This window comes from Euprymna scolopes, chromosome 8 (assembly GCF_053919585.1).
Source record: "Euprymna scolopes isolate OS-2025 chromosome 8, ASM5391958v1, whole genome shotgun sequence".
In the NCBI taxonomy this organism is placed as follows: Eukaryota; Metazoa; Mollusca; class Cephalopoda; order Sepiida; family Sepiolidae; genus Euprymna; species Euprymna scolopes.
The window spans coordinates 140,628,638-140,650,417 of NC_136489.1; the positions used below are offsets into that span (position 1 = coordinate 140,628,638).

Here is a 21,780-nt window from a genome sequence, read left to right on the forward strand (position 1 = left end):
TTCCACAGGCGTGCAGTTCTAAGAAAGAAGCTTTGTTCATGGAATCTACGTTTAGGTTTAGGCACAGATAAAGAGTGGGGGGAATTATTGATAGTGTTTTCAGCTAGACGAGTGTTTCTTGTGAAAGTTTGGCGAGGAGGGACCATAGACTTAAGCTCAGTCGAACACTTTCCATGAAAGTAACGATACAACAAAGACAAACTCGCAACATCTCTTCTGTGAGATAGGTTGCAGTGAAGAGAAAAGGACATCACCTACGAGGCTACAAAGTCTATTTTGAACTCTATCAAGGCAGGACAATTCCTTTCTAGCAGCTCCTATTCAGATGTGGCAACAGTATTCCCTCCTTGGATGTACCTGGCTCTTATATAGATAGAGAATTACATCAGCAGTGAGATATCTACTGGATCGATAGAAAGATCCCACCATTTTTCCAGCGGCCTTGGCAACAGATTTGATGTACGTATTCCATTTAAGATCAGGAGTAATGGTCAAGCCCAGAAGCTTGTCAAAACTTGAGGCCTCCTGAAGACGAGAGCCATTCATTTCAATTGATGTCAGATGGGGATCAGAATGTTGATGATGTAAAGAGAGAAGCTTGGTTTTAGATGCATTAAAAGTAACCAGCCACTCCTTTCCCCATTGTACTATGTGCTCAAGATCGGAGGAGAGAGAATTGGAGAGAACTTGGTCGTTTACTGTCTTAGATGTGCTACCATAAATGGTAGTGTCGTCAGCATAAATGTCTACAAATGATGTAAGGATGTGATTTGGATGATCATTAATGTAGATCAGGAAAAGAGTTGGGCCCAGGATGGACCCCTGAGGCACACCAGCATTATTACTGTGAGCTTCTGATTTCTGCCCATCAACTACTACTCTTATGAACCTATCAGAAAGAAATGATTTAATAATTAAGAAGACATTTCCAGCTATACCATAACTAGAGATCTTGTGAAGTAAACATTTATGCCATACCCTATCAAAGGCCTTTGATATGTCAAGAGCAATTGCCCTAGAAAGGTAGCCTCCATCGAGAGATTTGCTAATCCTATGAGATATAACTGTAAGCACATCTGCTGTAGATCTAGCAGAATGGAAACCATATTGAGTGTCACTAAGAAGGTTATTTTGTTGAGATGGTTGATTACTTCTGTATTTAACACAGATTCCAGCAACTTACTCAGGACGCACAGAAGACTTATTGGCTTGTACTGAGAGGGGGATGAGCGATCACCTGAATTCTTAAATACAGGGCATACTGATGAAATTTTCCAGGGTGATGGGAAACTATTCTCCTTAAGACAACGTTTAAACAGTTTTGTAAATATGGGTGCTAGTTCAGGTTGAAGTTTTTTGAGTACTATAATTGGAATACCGTCAGGGCCAGTTGCTTTACTGGAATCAAGGTTTTTGATTAGCTTGGCAACATCACGTACAGATATACGTATATCACATAGCGTGTTTTCTGATACAGGAGGAAATATTGGGGGTTGGCGGCCTTAGTCGCAAAGGGTAGAATTAGCTGCAAAGTTCTTGGCAAAGAGTTTGGCTTTGTCTGATGCTGACGAGATTACCTCAGGTCCATTGATGATAGTTGGGATAGAGCACACGCTTCTGTTCATGATTCTGTTTGCTATTTGCCAAAACTAGTGGGAACCAAGCCGCTGCTCAGTTACTTTGGACTTAACGGATTGAGCATACAACTCTCTTGCGTTCTTTATTACTTTCTTACAATAGTTGCTGGCAGTCCTCAAAGCGCCGTTAGTTTCCATACATCTATTACGTTGGAAGCAGTGGAAAAAGTGATTCCTGTGCGCAATGGCAGCAGCACATTCTGGAGAAAACCATGGCTGGCTGTAAAGTTTTAGCTGGAATTTTTTCGAGGGTATGAAACGGTCTATACCTACAATTAACCATTCGGTCAGGTCTGATACTATAGAGGACACATCCTTTTTAAACATGGAACGCAGAGCTAGATCTGATATAAATGTACGGAAGCTATCCCAGTCAGCCTTAGTGTATCGATATACTGTAGGATGGAGAGGTACATCTGGGGACTTATTACATTTGATTTTTATCTTGATAAAACAGAGTGGTCGGAAGATCCAAGAGGAGACAGAACAGAAACTGAACATAGTTCAGGGCAAGTTGCAAGAAAAAGGTCTAGTAGACTTGCATACTCAGCGTCGGGTGCGTTCGTAAACAATCTGAGTGAGGTCATAGGCAATGGAGAAATCATGACAGAACTTACCCTCATCATCGGTCTTGTTTGAGTGGGTCAACCATTTGACATTGTGAACATTGAAGTCTCCACTTACGTGAATGTTAGCTGAAGGATAAGCAGATAGGACTTGGTCAATTTTCTCAGATATGCTTTTAAAGCTAGTAACTCCGCTGTTGTGGGGGCGATAGAGAGTAAATATAAATGCAGTAGTGTGAGCTAAAGCAACCCGGAAGCACATATAGGGTAAGTTAGGATCTTCTATGGTCTTATTTAATAATTCAATACATATATTATTTGCATTATTGTTGAATTTATTAATTACATATATATATTATCTTCATTATTGTTTAATTTAAGTATTCAATACATGTATTTTCTTTATTATTGTTTATTTTAAAAATTCAATACATATATTATCGTTATTAGTGTTTAATTTAATAATTCAATAGATATATTATCATTATTATTGTTTAATTTAATAATTCAATACATAATATCTTTATTATTGTTTAACTTCAATAAATATCTTTATTATTGTTTAAATTCAATAAATATGTTACCTTTATTATTTTTGATTTAATAATTACATACATATATTATGTTTATTATTGTTTAATTTAGTGTTTCAATACATATATTGTCTTTATTTTTTATTTTCATTATTCAATGCATATATTATCTTTATTATTGTTAAATTTAATCATTCAATATATATATTATCTTTGTTATGGTTTCATTTAATAAGTGAACATATATTATCTTTTTTATTTTTATTTTAATAATTCAGTGCATTATAAACATTTTTAATTTAGTAATTCATGGCATATATTGGCTTTATTATTGTTTATTTTATAATTCAATTCATATATTATCTTTATTATTGTTTAATCTAATAATTCAATACATATATTGTCTTTATTATTGTTTAAATTAAGAATTCAATAAATGTATTTACTTTATTATTGTTTAATTTAATAATTAAATGCATACATTATCTTCATATTTTTTATTTATTTCATAATTTAATGCATATATTATGTTTATTATTGTTTAATGTAATAATTCAATATATATATTATATTTATTATATTTTAATTTAATAGTTCAATGCATATATTAACTTTATAATTTTTTCATTTAATTATTCAATACATATATAATCTTTATTTTTGTTTAATTTAATAATTCAATGCCTATATAATTTTTATTATTGTTTAATTTATTAAGCCATTGCATATATTATCTTTATTATTGGTTAATTTAATAATTCAATGCATATATCATATTTATTATTGTGTAATTTATTAATAAAATATATATATATTATTTTATTGTTGTTTAATTTATAAATGCATTGCGTATACATCTTTATTATTGTTTAATGTATTAATTCATTGCATATATTATATTTATTATTGTTTGAGTTAATTATTCAATGCATATATTATCTTTATTAGGGTTTAATTTAATTATTCAATACATATATTATTTTTATTATTGTTTAATTTTATAAGCCAATATCTATATTATCTTTATTATGGTTTAATTTAATAATTCAATACATATATTATCTTTATTATTGTTTAATTTAATAATTCAATACGTATATTATATTTATTATTGCTAAATTTATTAATTCAATACATATATTATCTTAATTATTATTTAATTTAGTAATTCAATACATATATTATCTTTATTATTAAACATTTATTAATTCAATACATATATGATCTTCATTTTTGTTTAATTCAATAATTCAATAGATATATTATCTTTATTATAGTTTAATCTAATAATTCAATACATATTTTATCTTTATTATTGTGCAATTTAATAACTCAATGCATACATTATCTTTATTATTGCTTAATTTTATAATTCAATGCATATATTATATTTATTACTGTTTAGTTGAATAATTCCATACATATATTATCTTTATTATTGTGTAATTTAACAATTCAATACATATATTATTTTTTAATTTAATAATTCAATACATATATTATATTTATTACTGTTTAGTTGAATAATTCCATACATATATTATCTTTATTACTGTTTAATTTTATAATTCAATACGTATATTATCTTTATTATTGTTTAATTTAATAATTCAATACATATATTATCTTTATTATTTTTTAATGTAATAATTAAATACATATATTTTCTTAATAATTGTTTAATTTCATAATTCAATACATATATTATTTTATTACTGTTTAATTTAATAATTCCATACATATATTATATTTATTATTGTTTAATTAAATAATTCAATGCATATATTATCTTTATTATTGATTAATTTAATAATTCAATATATATGTTATCTTTATTATTGTGTAATTTATTAATTCAATACATATATTATCTTTATTATTGTTTAATTTAATAATTCAAAACATATATTATCGTTATTATTGTTTAATTTTATAATTCAAGATATATATTATCTTTATTATTGTTTATTTTAATAATTCAGTGCATATATTATCTTTATTATTGTTTAATTTAATAATTCATTACATATATATTATCTTTATTACTGTTTAATTTAATAATTCCATACATATATTATCTTTATTATCGTTTAATTCAATAATTCAAGAGTATATTATTTTTATTCTTGTTTTCTTTAATAATTCAATACATATATTATCTTTATTATTGTTTAATTTTATAATTCAATACATATATTATCTTTATTATTGTTTAATTTAATAATTCAATACATATATTATCTTTATTATTGTTTAATTTAATAATTCAATATATATATTATCTTTATTATTGTTTAATTTAATAATTCCATACTTATATTATCTTTATTATTGTTTAATTTAATAATTCAATACATATATTATCTTTATTATTGTTTACTGTAATAATTCCATACATATATTATCTTTCTTATTGTTTAATTCAATAATTCAATACGTATATTATCTTTGTTATTGTTTAATTTAATAATTCAATATGTATATTATATTTATTATTGTTGAATTTATTACTTCAATGCATATATTATCTTTATTATTATTTAATTTAGTAATTCAATGCATATATTATCTTTATTATTGCCTATATTTATTAATTCAATACATATATTATCTTCATTTTTGTTTAATTTAATAATTCAATATATATAGTATCTTTATTATTGTGTAATTGAATAATTCAAATGCATATATTATGTTTATTATTGTTTAATTAAATAATTCAATACGTATATTATCGTTATTATTGTTTAATTTAATAATTCAATACGTATATTATATTTATTATTGTTAAATTTATTAATTCAATACATATATTATCTTCATTATTATTTAATTTAGTAATTCAATGCATATATTATATTTATTATTGTTTAATTTAATAATTCAATACATAAATAATCTTTATTATTTTTTAATTTTATAATTCAAGACATATATTATCTTTATTATTTTTAAATTTATTAATTCAATGCATATATTATCTTTATTACTGTTTAATTTAATAATTCCATACATATTTTATCTTTATTATTGTTTAATTTAATAATTCAAGACATATATTATATTTATTATTGATTGATGTAATAATTCAATACGTATATTATCTTTATTATTGTTTAATTCAATAATTCAAGAGGTATATTATATTTATTATTGTTTACTTTAATAATTCAATACATATATTATCTTTATTATTGTTTAATTTAATAATTCAATACGTATATTATATTTAATATTGTTTAATTTATTAATTCAATACATATATTATCTTTATTATTATTTAATTTAGTAATTCAATTTATATATTATCTTTATTATTGCCTATATCTATTAATTCAATACATATATTATCTTCATTTCTGTTTAATTTAATAATTCAATCCATATATTAACTTTATTCTTATTTAATTTAATAATCTAATACATCTATTATCTTTATTATTGTTTAATTTAATAATTTAATACATATATTATCGTTATTATTGTTTAATTTAATAATTCAGTACATATATTATCTTTATTATTGTTTAATTTTATAATTCAATACATATATTATCTTCATTATTGCTTAATTAAATAACTCAATACATATATTATCTTTATTATTGTTTAATTTTATAATTCCTTACATATATTATCTTTATTATTGGTTAATTTAATAATTCAATACATATATTATCTTTATTATTGTTTAATTTAATAATTCCATACATTTATTATCTTTATTATTGCTTAATTTTCTGATTCACGATATATATTATCTTTATTATTGTTTAATTTAATAATTCCATACATATATTATCTTTATTATTGTTTAATTTAATAATTCAATGCATATATTATCTTTATTATTGTTTAATGTAATAATTCAATGCATATACTATCTTTATTTTTGTTAAATTTAATAATTCAATACATATATTATCTCTATTATTGTTTAATTTAATAATTCAATACATATATTATCTTTATGATTGTTTAATTTCATAATTCAATGCATATATTATCTCTATTATTGTTTACTTCAATAATTCAATACATATATTATCTTTATGATTGTTTAATTTAATAATTCAATTCATATATTATCTTTATTATCGTTTAATTTTATTCATTGCATATATATTCTTTATGATTGTTTAATTTAATAATTCAATCCATATACTATCTTTATTATTGTTTAATTTAATAATTCAATGCATAATATTATCTTTATTATTGTTTAATTTAATAATTCAAGACATATATTATCTTTATTATTGTTTAATTTAATAATTGAATACATATATTATCTTTATTATTGTTTAATTTAATAATTCAATGCATTATATTATCTTTATTATGGTTTAATTTAGTACTTCAATACATATATTATCTTTATTATTGTTTAATTTAATAATTCTCTGCATTATATTATCTGTATTATTGGTTAATTTAATAATTCAATACATATATTATCTTTTTTATAGTTAATTTGATAATTCAATGCATTATATTATCTTTATTATTGTTTAATTTAATAATTCAATACATATATTATCTTTATTATTGTTTAATTTAATAATTCAATACATATGTTATCTTTATTATTGTTTAATTAATAATTCAATGCATTATATTATCTTTATTATTGTTTATATTTATAATTCAATACATATATTATCTTTATTATTGTTTAATTTAATAATTCTATGCATTATATTATCTTTATTATTGGTTAATTTAATAATTCAATGCATATATTATCTTTATTATTGTTTAATTTAATAATTCAATGCATTATATTATCTTTATTATTGTTTAATTTAATAATTCAATTCATATATTATCTTTATTATTGTTTAATGTTATTCATTGCATATATATTCTTTATGATTGGTTTATTTAATTAGTCAATAAATATATGATCTCTATTATTGTTTAATGTATAATTTATTCCATATATTATCTTTATTATTGTTTAATTTAATAATTCGATACATTATATTATCTTTATTTCAATCTTGTGTGTCTTCTGTACAGCATATTCTAACTACTGCAAGTGAGAATTGAAGCATTTACCTACTAAAAGATTTTAATTTCCGGGAGTGTCGAATGTCAGCTGACATTTTGTTGTTGTTTACAACGTGGTAATGGTTAGTGGGCAAACCAAGATAGATGTCTAGTTGGTACACTATCGCATTTTGATCAAAACATTCCAAAAGTTCTTAAAGAAAAATCCGGTTATTATTATTAACCCTCTCATCTAATGTGACTCCACCTTTTTAGGCAACTACATGTGAACAACTTGAAAAACCTTGTGGAAAAAGAAACAAGAAAAAAAAATTTTAGAATATAGAGTTCTGTATATACATTTAAAGTTGAATGAACTTCCATTTTGAGCCATGCAAACTTTTTACGGCTGTTAACTCTATTTTTGAATTTGAAGTAAAAGTCAAGCAAATGGTAACTGTCATGTCGCAAATAGTAACATATCCCAAAATTGCAGAAAATGGTAAGGTAGAAAATTAATTATTCATGAAAAACAGTTTCAATAAGGGTAAAAATATGCTTACATGCTGAAGTGGACATCTTGGGACATGTAACAGAGACAAAGGGGAAGTAACTCATTTAAACACCATGTATAGCAGACAGAAGAAATTGATAAATCTGCATTTATCACTTGAAAAAAAAAATGTATCACTTTGCTTTAATCTCCTCAAGTTCATGTGAAAACTTTTTGGAATTACTTTTCGAAATTGGCATTAGATTTCTGAGAATTTGGAATTGAATTAACTGTAATGAGCATGCGTGGAAGTGCCTAAGAATTGTATGTCTAAGTTGGGCCTATCTACAGGGAAAATGAGTTTGTCCAAGGGCTATAAAAAGAGCTGATACCAGAGTCATTTGGAGAGTAACTGTCAAGGTAGCTCTAGTAATGTGTTGTGTGGAGTTGTTATGTTCGGGATCGTATCAAATCGTTAGAGGTGTTCAGGTTCGAATAATCGGAGTTGTTCAGGATCATTTCATGTCAAATGGTAGAGATGTTCTGGTTCGAATCAATGGAGATGTTCAGGATCATGTCATGTCCAATCATTGGAGATGTTCGAATTTGAATCAACAGGGTTGTTCAAGATCATGTCATGTCGAATCAATGAAGGTGTTTGGGTTCGAATTGATGAAGTTGTTCAGGATCGTGTCAGGTTACATGAACAAAATTGTTTGAACCGTGTTACCACATATGATAATAATTTTGTTTTTCTCTTCCCTTGTGAAGCAACACGCTATTTTAGCTATTATGGCCTTTGACCATACTAATATGCTTATATGCTTTTAGCTATTATGGCCTTTGATCATACTAATATTTGATGGCAGTAAATTTGGACAGTCAATAATGGAGTGGCTAGAGAAAGTTGAACTGATATGTGTGTGAGTGAGAATTGAAGCACTTACCTACTAAAAGATTTTAACTACTGATATGTGTGTGAGTGGAGTGAAGCACATCAAGTATGTCATCCCAATGCATTTGTCAGGTGGTGCGTATGCTGCGTACCAGCAATTAAGTACAGATTTTGATTGTGTAGAAAACGTTGTACACAGCCTTTGCTTTGGATCCCTTAGCTGCATAAAAGCAGTCTGCAGCATGCCGCCTTCAACAAGGTAAAATAGTAAAGTATTTTTGGCAGAACTACGTAGGTTTGCGGTCCTGTTTGGTGGTGTATCAGATCAGTGCCTGCATGTGCATTCATTGCTGAATTGCCTGTAAATGCGGAAGAACTATTACAAGCATCCTCCCAGATGGATAGCCTAAATCTGTCACTTGTGCCATTTTAAAGAACTACATAAGAGTTCCAGAGCAGGCTGCACAGTTGGCATAAAGTGTACTTAAGGTGATGGATACTTCATGGCGATTTATAATTGCAATGGACTCAATTATAGGGCAAGTGAGTGTCTACTGGATAGTGAAACAATCAGAGGTGCTGGTGTGAAGCCCTGAAAAAATATCACGTGTTATTGATGTTAGGCACATTTCTCGATTTTTTTCTGGGAAACAAGCATTGGAGGTGAGAGTTCAGCACCAATCTCATCCTCTAAACTGTTGTAAATGATGCATTGCTGGTTGTAACTGTTTGCATCAATGGACTACCATATACATCTCTAGTCGATACTGGATGCATGCAGTCACTACTCAGCAAGTTGTCTTGTAAGAAATGGATGAGGAAATTGACGTCTTGTATTCATTTATTGACAACATGTTTTGTGAATGAGAGTGTGTGTTCTGCAACCCATGTCAGGAAACATTTGGAGAAGTTTTGTCTGGTAAGCAAGACCCCAGAACAACTCAGACTAGGCTCAGATGTGTTGGGATTATGTGTCTAGGAGAAGCAGGGAAAACTATTATGGCTATGTGAAAGTGACCTTCCAGTAGTTCCAGTCGAATTGATTGGCCATTTCTCTGTGTGACTGATTATGTGCCACCACAATGTTTGTAAAATGAAGAGTGTAACATAATAGTAAAAGAAGAAAATCAAGTCGAGATTGGTTTAACAAACAAAATGTATTAACATCACAGGTAGAAATAAGGGTATAACTGACTAGCGCTCAGTAGGCAGTGGAGTACTGTCGCTCCTTCTTACTGATGTAGACATTACTGGCACTATATATATAATGAGAACCGGTGTAATTTCCCTTATGCATAGAAAGGTCGGTTATAAACCCCCCCCCCCGCCTTTGAAAATATCCCGTCTGGGGATTAATAACGTTTCTATTTTGGGTTCACCCTAATCAACTCACCTAACCTCCTATTCTTAGGAGCTGTCTCTGGTATGGGCACCTGAAAAGAATCAAACACTGTGTTCATGATGTGCTCCTCGGGCGATCTGGTCACCTCGCTGTTCGAGAGTCTTTTCTGCATTTCATTAGTGTGATGTTTGTGCATGAAATCTGGCCCCTTAATCATATAGACCATGTTGCCTATTTGTTTTACAACAATGCCGGACTCCCAGAAAGTCCTATTATTTTTGTGAATCTTGTAGAAGACTCTTTTGCCATCTTTATACCGTTTTTTTGTTATCGATTTTTTGAGGTTTGGTCTCTTCCGGTTTGGTAACAACTTGTGGAAAATCGATCTAACCTTGTGTCCAAATATGACCTCAGCAGGTGTCTTCGACATTTCGATGTTTGCATTCGATGTGATCCTGTAAACCTGTAAAAACTGTTGGATTGACTTATCCGCCAGTGATCCACTAGCTTTTTTCAGAGCTCTCTTGAATATATCAACGAACCTCTCCGCTTGCCCGTTACTTCTTGGGTGTTATGGTGGAATGATTATATGCTCGATTAGATGATCCTCACAAAAATGTTTAAATTCTTAAATTCAGTAGCCGTGAATTACGTTCCATTGTCTGTGACAACGCAGTCTACTACCCCAAACTAGAGAATGATTTATACAGAAAGTTAATAGTTCAGCCACTTAGATAGGCTGTCTACAACAATGAGATAATAGAACCCCTCTAGCGGTCCCACAAAGTCTAAGTGAATTCTCGACCAGGGTCGGTCCGCTTTTGCCCACAATCTGAATTGAGTCAGAGGAGCTTTCATAGCTAATGCACATCCTCTACACTTCCTGACTTTTTCTACTATATTCTTATTCATGTCCAAAAAACAAAAGAGCACCTAAGGCTTTTCATTCTTGATATGCCTGGATGTCCTACATCGAATTCCTTGAGCATTCTTTTCTGTAGTGTTGCAGGAATTATCACCATGTTGCTATATAAGAGGATGTTATTGCAAATTAAATAGATTTCCTCATCCAGTTGGTTATTGTTGATTTTTTCTTTCATGTTTATAATAAATTCGTCTACCTCTGCCTTACTCTTAATCTCATCAAGCATTACTGGAAGTTCTCTTATTGTGTCATATAAAGTATTTTTTTACCTTAACTTCCGCTTGAATAGCTGCTATTACCATATCCTCCAATGGTTCCGTCTACATGACCAAGTTTTTTAGATGGTACATACTCCATTTGAAAATTGTAGTTCAGAAGTATGGTACCCCATCTTTGGAGTCTATTCGCCGTATGTTGTGGTAGTCCCTTTTTTGATCCGAAAATCGTTAATAATGGTTTGTAACAGAAATTTCCTACCATGCAGGAAACAATGAAATTTCTTTGCCACGAATATAATGGCTAGCGCTTCTTTCTCAATTTGCGAGTAATTTTTTTCAGCTGGCTAAAGTGTCCGGGATGCATGGGCTATGGGTTTTACTTTTCCATCATCCATTTTGTGTAATATGCATGCTCCTATGCCATAGGCACTGGCATCGCTTGCAACTACAATATCGTGCTTGGGATTATAGTGTGCCAGAAACAAGTTAGACATTAATATATCTTTAATTTCCTGAAATGCTCCTTCGCACTCTTGCGTCCAAACCCATTTTTGGTCCTTCCTTCACAGTTCATTTAAGGGTGATCTTAGTTTATGCATATTTGGCATGAATACATTGTAGTAATTCACCAACCCTAAGAAACTTTGTAGAGACGCAATATTTTCTGGAGTAGGCATGTCTCTTATTGCATTCGATCTATTTGGATCCGCCCTTCTTCCATGTTCATCGATGATTTTCCCCAAGTATTTTATGTTCCTCATGAAAAACGTACATTTTTTCTGTTTTACTTTAAATCCATAATCCTGGATCCTTTCGAATACTTAGTTTACATGATCCTTGTGTTGTTCTTTGCTAGCACTGTTCATTAACACATCATCCAGGTACCCTTCTGCGAAATCCAACTCATTTAACATATTGTCCATAATTTGCTGAAAAATCGCAGGGGTAACTTTGACCCCAAAAGGAAGTCTGTTAAACTTGTACAATCCCTTATGGGTATTGATACATAGCAGCTTTGAACACTTCTCATCGACTGGAACTTGCAAATATGCATCACTGAGGTCGATTTTAGAAAAATATTTCCCTCCACTCTAATAAAAAAAAAACCTGGACTGGATTCTCGGCGACATTCTCCGCTCTAACCACATTCAGTGCGGTTCTTGAGAACTCAACTCGACTCAACTTCCGAACTATTCACTGTCGGCTTTATATTGTCTCATTTATGCAAATTAAGATGCAATCGAACCTGATGTTTGTCGCCTTTCTGTGTCCCGTCAGTCAGGTTTTGAGTTCACACATGCCACCCTTAGCAGTCCGCTTCCATGACTTCAGTCACACCAAAATTTTCCTTACACTCCCCCCTGATCTCATGATCATAAACTGGGTAGGGAAGTATTATGTCTTTGTCGGATACTCCTTAGCAAAAGTAGGGCTACTCGGCTAGACATAGCTAGCCCATCATACTCGGCTAGGCACAGTTAGCCCACTATACTCGGCCAGACATAGAACCCCCTCCCCCCTAAAAAAACGTCATTCTTAAATCGTAACTTGAGAAAAAAAGACTTTGAAGATATTTTTGATATTCATTGATTAAAAAAAAATCTTTTTATTAGTTGTGATTTCAAGTGTTGTCTATTGCTTAAATATTGTGTTGGAGAATTTGTTTTTTATACAAATTTGGTCCACCACGCAGTCAAAATTATTTTCAGCCTAGTGAAGATTTCGGTTATCTCCCTTGCTTGCACTATTAAATTTGTATCGTTGCTTTAATTAGATTTTATTTAGCCGGTTTTGGGTTTTCAGATAACATTTTTTTTCCTTCTCGATGACTATAGTTTTACATTGTCGGAAAATAGTAATTTGTAGTTCGCTCCTTTTTTTTTATTCCACATGGGAATGGCCATTTTGATTTTTTGTTGGTTGGGTTATCAGTAGCATCATGACTAATCCGAATTTGCTTTCTCAAATAGAAGCGAAGAAATTTTGCATAACAACAACCCTAACTTCGATGGAAGAAAGGCTAGATAAGAAATTAAAAAAAAAATTTTCTCTTGATATTCACAAATGAATGTCCGAACTGGACGACCTATTCGACCAGTTAATTTAAAAATCCTCAATTGAGGATAGATTCAATATTTGTCGAGATTCGGCAGAATTTATGGCAAAAGTTAGGGGAAATTTAGCTTGTTTCGAACCTGACCAGGGAAGGTCAAAAGCTCTTGTTCCTATTCAGTGGGGATCTGACTTCAAATAAATTTGAATTTCGTAGCTTTCTTAGAAAATTTGAATTTTGTACTTCTAATTTGGATGACGTGAACAAATTACTATTATTAAAATCTAGATTAACGGGAAAGGCATTCGATCTCATATCCAATTTAGATATAAACCCCGAAAATTATGAACAGACCTTGGCTTGTTTGAAGGGGAAATTTTTAAATCCATCTTTAATCATGAATCAAATTTTTGAGGATATTATTCCTCGACCAAAGCAATTTTTATTGATTAAAGACCTTAAAATTCTTCTCGAACGCATTAAGCTTGAATTGACTGAGATGGACACGTCTTTTAGTACCGATTTTTTTTTTTCAGATAATTCTACATCTGGAATTATGATTGTGCACGTTCTGTTTGCTAAATTTCCGAACAGCGTGCGCAGAGAGCTAATGAACAAATCTAACGAACGTTTCCCGTCTCTTTCTTCCATCATTTCGTACACTTTCGACATTTTGGATATATTGATGGCATCACCATTAGTTGTGCTGAGGCAGGAAAATAGCCCGCTAAAAATGTTGGCTTCTTCTTCGGATCCAAAATCTAATATGGCGAAGAGTTCCAAGCCTAAACAGATTAATTCAAAAAAGAGTTATAATAACTCTAAGTCTCTCGTTAATAATGGCGAAATTAATAAATTTTGTAAATTATGTAGGGTTACTGATCACCCAACAAAAATTTGTTCCAAATATCGAGACTTTGACTCAAAAATTATAAGAGCCAAAGAACTCAAATTATGTATCAGATGCCTCAGTGAGCACTCTGAGACTGTTTTGAAAGGGATAAAGGGTTTTCCTTATCCTTGTGCCGTTTGTGGTTTAAGAACCAGTTTTCTATTATGTGCCCCAAAAGTCCCAAATCCTTTGTTGGGACGTACATCATTATTGGGACAGGAAAAATTTAGATTTCCTGTAATCAAAATATCAATGAAGGCGAAAGGGTACCCAGTCTATTTTTACTGTCTTTTGGATATGGGTAACCAGAAATCCTTCTTTTCTGACGTAATACTAAACCGTTTAAGTCCCGGGAATAAATGGAATGGTGGAAATGCCTCTTGTGGGGACTAATTCTTTAAAACTTAGAAAGCTGGAAGTGTCTCTTAAATTGAGACATCAGCGTTCCTTTCCTTTTTCTGCCTTGTTTGCAGATGATTTGAAGTTAAAATTTCAGGTGGACAAATTTGATGAGATCACGTCAAAATTGACTAAAGATGGTTTTTGTCTTTGTCCTGGATACTCTGAATTGAATGGGTCTGCTATTCACAGCATAATTGGCCTAGACCTTATCCCACGGATAGATAATCTCTGTTTAATTAAATGTTTGGGAGATTCTGCATGGAAACTCCCCAAATACACAATTCCTTTTAGCGAGGGATCTAAATTTTTGAGTTCCAATGCAAAGGTTAAGGAAGAGTTACTAGCCTTTGATCAAGTTGTTAAAGCACTACCTACATGCCATTCTTACTTAATTGATAGCGTGTTAAATCCTGTAGCTACTTACGAAGATGCGCTTCAACCCTTTTTCGACGATTCTGCTGACGAACATGGAATGGAAAGGTTTTTATCCCTAGACTCCATTGGTATTAACAAAACAAAAATGTTGTCTTCTCTTGATGAAGAAAAAATAAATGCCTTCGAGGAGTCTATTGTTCTTAGGGATGGCAAATATTATATCGATCCACCATGGGTGAGGCAGACAGGATATCACACACGCTTGCTTATCAATAATTGTGGTTCAGAGGATCTTTCTCCAGAACCTCTTAATAGAAATACGTTCTTGCATTCTCTTTAACTGAGGGATGAATTTGTCAGTAAATTTAGAAGTATTTGGCACAATGACTACTTGCTCTCAATTAGAGAAGTAGATGCCAACATTAAAGATCACGCCCCCCCTCCCCTCCAAAGGTCTCGGAGGGTGAAATTGTTCTTATCAAATATCCAAATAAGCCCCGACCTTTCTGAGGTTTGGGCAAGGTAATAAAATTATTGGTCGGTAATGACCACAAGGTCAGCTCGGCTTCAGTTTTGAAGGACGGGTGTGTTCAAGCTCATTCTTTAAAAAATATTTATCCCCTAGAGGTAATGTGACAATATTAGGGTAGGACCCTGGTCTGGAAGAGTTAACAGACAGTAATTACTTGGCTGGGTGACTAGGTACAGAACAGAATTGGATGGCGGTAGCCATTGCCGATCCTGGGTAAATAAGATAAGAAATTGAGATGAATGGCCGAGGAAATGGAATCTGACGAGACAAATGCTGAATTAGCCAAAGTCATAGATAATGACTGTTTTGAAAAAGGCTTCGTTCTTCTTGGGACATATGTTCCCGTGTTGATAAGAAATTGAGATGAATGGCCGAGGAAATGGAATTTGACGAGACAGATGCTGAGTTAGCAAAGTTATAGATAATGACTGCTTCGAAAAGGACTTTTCGTTCTTCCTGGGACATATGTTCCCATGTTGATATAATTAATGGCCCGGAGAGGAGCCATTGTAACAATGTTGTTTTGGAAAGATATTTTAAGAAAAGATTCGTCGTCCAGAAGCTGCAATAAGCAGACGCGTGTTGACAGGTAATGGCCATATGTCGGCCACTGAATAATGTTGTTTGGGAAAACTGTATTTCTCTGCAGAAATCAGATAAGGAAATATTAATTAGTATTAATATAGACCCCGCCTGTTCGCCCACACGAGCCGAGGATCTAGGGTGGAGAAGTAGAGAATCGCCAGGATGACGTCACTTGGAATAGTGAGAGGATTAATTCCAAGATGGTTGGAGAACCAGGACCAGCCCCTAGCATACATCACCAGTGATAGTAAGAGGATCGACTCCACGGTAGTTGGAGGTGAGGGGACCGCCCCTAGGGTTATGACGTAAATAACCATTAAGAGGGAATTCCCCCTCGTATCGAGAGTTTTAGTTACCTAAGCAGATCTATACGATAAGAGCCTTGAGTAATGTAATTTGGCAAGAAAATGACATCTCAAAGGAATTGCCAGGCAGGGTTTTCTTATTTAAACAAACCGTTTTTCGGATCTGCACGCACTTTCAAACTGGTCAACCAGCCTTCCGGTCGGTTAGATTGAGAAACGAATTTACCATCCTAATCGTTGCCGATCATTCCCGAAGATAAGCTGCCTTGAGGTCGGAACCACAGCCAAGTCGCCATATTACCAGTTAGACACTCACTCCCTTCGTTTGACTGTGCAGTTATTGAACATTGAAAACAGGATAAAGATTCTTTTTATTATGTACATATATAAAACAGTGTTCTGTTTTATTTTACATTTGTGCCAGCGTTCCTGTCGTCCGTGTGTTTAACCTTTTCCTTGCAGGGGTGAAACGTCGCTGCCTTATCACTTAAAGAAACACAACGTGGGGTGGAGCAGTGTATGGTCACTTCACTGGAGGAACTCGAGCTGTCTGGTGCCTGCGTTGCGGACGGCGAAGGCAGACCGGTGGACGATTGTCGACGAGTCAACGCCAAAGACGATCAACGCTGACCACTCGACCAGAGGAGAACAACAACAACAACTTCCACACGGAGGCGGGGTGGTACAGTAAAACACAATTCTGAATCTGTAATAGCAGAATTTACGAAATAAAGCGGCCCCTTCTTCTGCCCTGCATGTTCGATCGCCAAGGAACAACACCTATGCGATAATTGGTATCATTGCAGTTTGACCAGGACATAGGTGAGTGGGTGTGTCCGAGTTGTACGGACAAAATGTCAAAATAAATTCTTATATTCTATTATCGAGGTCGCCGACTCAAGTTAAAGTCACTTTTTCTTATCATTGATAATTTCTCTAGTTAGGCGAGAATGACTTATTATAATTTTGAATTTGGCTGCAGACACACACATTGAATTCATTGCTATTAGTTGTATAATTGTTACGTCCCTTGGGACAAATTTCTTACCCGTCACTTATTGACAGTTTTTAGTCGCGTGCAAACGACTCTATAAGTCACTCCGTTGGTCTGTCGGTCGGTTTGTCTGTTGGTTGGTCTGTCCGTAACACTTTTGTGCTTGGCCTTGTTGGTTAAGATCAAAGGTCTGTTGTTAATAGATGTTGTTCTTAGATTTTTAAGCTTTTCTTGGCCTTTTGGCCAAGATCAAAGTGTAGAAGATACTAGCTGGGAGAAACTTTTGATTTTGTTTAGTTCTGGGGTGACAAGGATGACCAACGACCCCCATTGTTGAGTTGGCCTTGTGCCTAAGTTTTTTGTTCATGTTAATTTTTTGCCTGAATAAAAGATTTAATATCTCAAAGTGTAGTATCTTCCGGAACAGATACTGCAAGCAAAGACCATATGTGGGGCAACCCCACATATAAGACTTTGGTCAATGCAGAGGCAACCCTTCCTACCAATTGTCACTATCCAGCTCCCCTACTCTCCGGGGAGTTGGTCCCCATTTCCCCTTCTCTCCTCAGATTAAAAATTGGCCTTGTGCCTAATTTGCTCGGTGGGGGAGCAAATAAATACCAACCCCACATATAAGACCTTGGTCAATGTAGGGGCAACCCTTCATACCAATTGTCACTATCCAGCTCCCCTACTCCCCAGGGAGCTGGTCCCCATTTCCCCTTCACTCCTCACATTAAAAATCAGCCTTGTGCCTAATTTGCTCAATGGGGAAGCAAATAAATACCCTTTTCTTGGCCTTTTGACCAAGATCAAAGTGTAGTATCTGTTCTTACTACACGCTGTACTTAAGTTTGTAATTTTTCCTTGACCACATAGCTAAAATCAAAGTGTAGTATCTGTTCTTAACAGATGCTGTACTTACGTTTGTAACTTTTCCTTGGCAATGGAAGGGGAAACCCTTCCATGCTAAGGCATTTTTAGTCGCATTGCAAGTCACTCCATCGGTCGATCTGTAACACATTTACATTTTATTTTTTTTTTTTAAGCAGGGGATATGGAGTAACATTTTTGTCCCTCAATTTATCAGAGAAGGACCTATGTTTTCAATGGGTCCGTCTGTCTGTTAGTCCGGATGATTGATGGATAATCGTCCATTAGTTTTTCCTGAAATTTTGTCACAAATTATATTTTAATATATAGATGTGCACAGTAAAAATTTTTTTTTTTTTTTTTTTTTCCGAAAAATCCTGTTTTGCCCACAGGGGTTCAAAAATGGCCAAAAATTACACTTTTTATCCCGTAACATTTGATCCATCCATTAGATTTTTCTGAAACTTGCCCAAAATGTGGAGAGCATTGTTCTTAATATAAATTCAGTATGGGTGACCCTGGCAAAAGTCTGGTTTGCATCCCCAGGGGACTTTTAGTGCTGAAAACGCCCTTTCTTCTGGCACGTTTTTCATATTTCTCAACAAAAACTTGATATGTACGTCTATATAATGGTTTCCCATGTTGCTGAACATAAATATACATGTGTTAAGGTGTGAAACTGCACTATTTGTCCATTGTCACTGGTATTCTGCATTCCAAGTGGCTCATAAGGGGTCAAAAATGTACCAAAATTGCAAAAAAATGACACTTTTTGCCCCATAAATTTTGACCTATCCATTAGATTTTTCTGAAACTTGTCCAAATGCGCAGGGCATTGTTCTTAATATAAATTCAGTATGGGTGACCCTACCAAAATTCTGGTTTGCATTCCCTGGGGACTTTTAGTGATAAAAACGCCCTTTTTTCATATTTCTCAATAAAAAACTTGATATGTATATCTATATAGTGCTCTCCCATGGTGCTGAATTAAAATATACATATGTTACGGTGTAAAACTGCATAGTTTGTCCATTGTCACTGGTATTCAGCATTCCAAGGTGCTCATAAGGGATCAAAAATGTACCAAAATTGCAAATAATGACACTTTTTGCCCCATAAATTTTTACCTATCCATTAGACTTTTCTGAAACCTGTCCAAAATGTAACTTTTCCTTGGCCACATGACTAAGACCAAAGAGTAGTATCTGTTCTTAACCGATGCTGCACTTGTTTGTAACTAATAAGTATATTAAATGTGTTATGGATGAACGGACCAACCGACAGAGAATAGTTTTTTTAAAATGCATACCACAGAATAGTTTTTTTAGTCGTGTGCAACCAACTCTATAAGTCACTCAGTCGGTCGGTCCGTAACACATGTACTTTTTATTTCTTTTTATGTTTATTATACCACTATTTATTGATTTTTGGGGTTCCTGACTATGAAAATAACGTTTCAAATTCCCTAAATCAAATAATTTTTGTGATATAAAGTGGGGGGGGGGTCACTTTTCTGTATTAATTTAATGTAAAATGCTCACCCACTTTACAACCAGTCAGTCTCAAAGCTATTCAAGTCATTCCCCAAATCATTCAAGTTGCTTTTGAAGGATTCCAGCTATTTTTTAAGCATTCAAGTTATTCTTAAGGTCATTCAATTCATCTTTAAGTTCATTAAAGTCATTCTAAGTCATTTACTTTTTATTTATTTAAGTCATTTCAGCCCATATTACAGTCATTTTAGTTTATCTTTAAGAATTTCATGTCAATCCTACATTCATGCATTCATTCATTATACGAGAGCACGCGACTAATGGCTATCGGCCTTGTTTAAAAGTACATCATTATCTTGTTTAAAAAAGTAATGATTATCCATTACTTTTTCTTCCTTTCCTTGGCAGTGTGTAAGAAATTCTGCAGAAATAAGCAAGCTTTTTATTGGACGGTTTCTCCGTCCACGGATTTATTTTAACCAATAAAATTGCATGTTATAACTGCCGAGAATGTTCTCGGCGCCAAATTCCCTTTCAGATCAGAATCCGAGAAGACGCAGAGTTGGAAACACATGGATCGAATCGAGGCAGCGAAAATACTTTGCTATTTTGCGGCATTTTAAGTGCCCAAACGTGGAGCAGACCATTATCATTGCAATTACCAATGCCCTTAAGTAGGGCGAATTTATATTTGCACGCTTGTGTTACTATTTAATGTCTGTCAAAACAAAATTAAGGTCTATGTTTTGACCTGCCTTGTCTGCCATTTGGACTGATTCTACAAGGACTCCTCGTGTATGCCCAGCTAGCAGCATCCATCGTTGAAATCACCTCAACATATCCAACCTGTGCACTACTTTGTCAGCAGGAATTCTACCCAGCCTTTATCGAAGGCGAACTATTATTCCCTTCGGGAATGTTACCAGCCCATAGTGGCAGATAGCTGAAGATGACTCATGTTTCGCAACTCGGACCTTCTTTACTTTAATAAAATTGACATTGAAGTTTTAAGGTGAGCTTGTTGTAATTTCTGTTTGGTTTTCTTCCATTCTACCAGGGGCAAAAACCTTGTGAGAGAAATCTCACAGCTTTCCTAACTGTACTGACATGCAGAAGTTCAAGTGTAATGTGAACAAACATCTTGCTACTCATCTCCCTTTATAATGCCCCTGCAACTTATGTTCCTGATAGTAGCCCCCTACTTCGAAATGGCACTGTGCCTTGTTTGGGGTGAAAATTGATTTAAAAAACAAAAACCTAGAACCCCATCGACCAACGTAGACCCCTACTACCAGGTCTCCTTCTCCAACATCAGGGGTCTACGTTCCAACCTTCCAGAGGTTGAACCACAATTACAGGAGATGAAACTGGACATATTCTTTCTAAGTGAAACTGGCATAGGGCCAACCACTTCTCTAGACGAATTCATAATTAAAGGATACTCCAACTTAACATCTAAATCTGACCCCCAAGATCGCCATGGGCATGGAATATGTGCCTACATCAAAGATGGCTTTCCATGTGGTAGGGATATCTCGAGAGAAGACCTTAATTTACCTTATATGAGCTTTCAGGTTGCACTAGCTTACACCACTGCATTTATATTTGCCCTCTATCGCCCCCACAACAGTGGGGTTACTATCTTTAAGAGCATATCCAAGAAAATTGACCACAT

At 32.7% G+C, this 21,780-nt stretch overlaps 1 protein-coding gene and 1 pseudogene across 3 annotated transcripts in view; both read left to right on the forward strand.

The window, feature by feature from the left end:
• LOC145283789 (negative elongation factor A-like) overlaps positions 1 to 21,780 on the forward strand; it is a 259,059-nt gene that overhangs the window by 24,510 nt on the left and 212,769 nt on the right. The window contains exon 1 of one of the 3 annotated variants that reach the window (XM_080132865.1): positions 14,455 to 17,567. The exons of 1 other annotated variant lie outside the window; for it this stretch is intronic. The gene's annotated coding sequence lies outside the window, so the exon portion shown is untranslated. Of the gene's footprint in view, positions 1 to 14,454; positions 17,568 to 21,780 lie in introns of those variants that run through there. One more of the 3 variants, XM_080132862.1, reaches the window with a different exon arrangement.
• LOC145284238 (U2 spliceosomal RNA) lies at positions 18,525 to 18,704 on the forward strand (annotated as a pseudogene).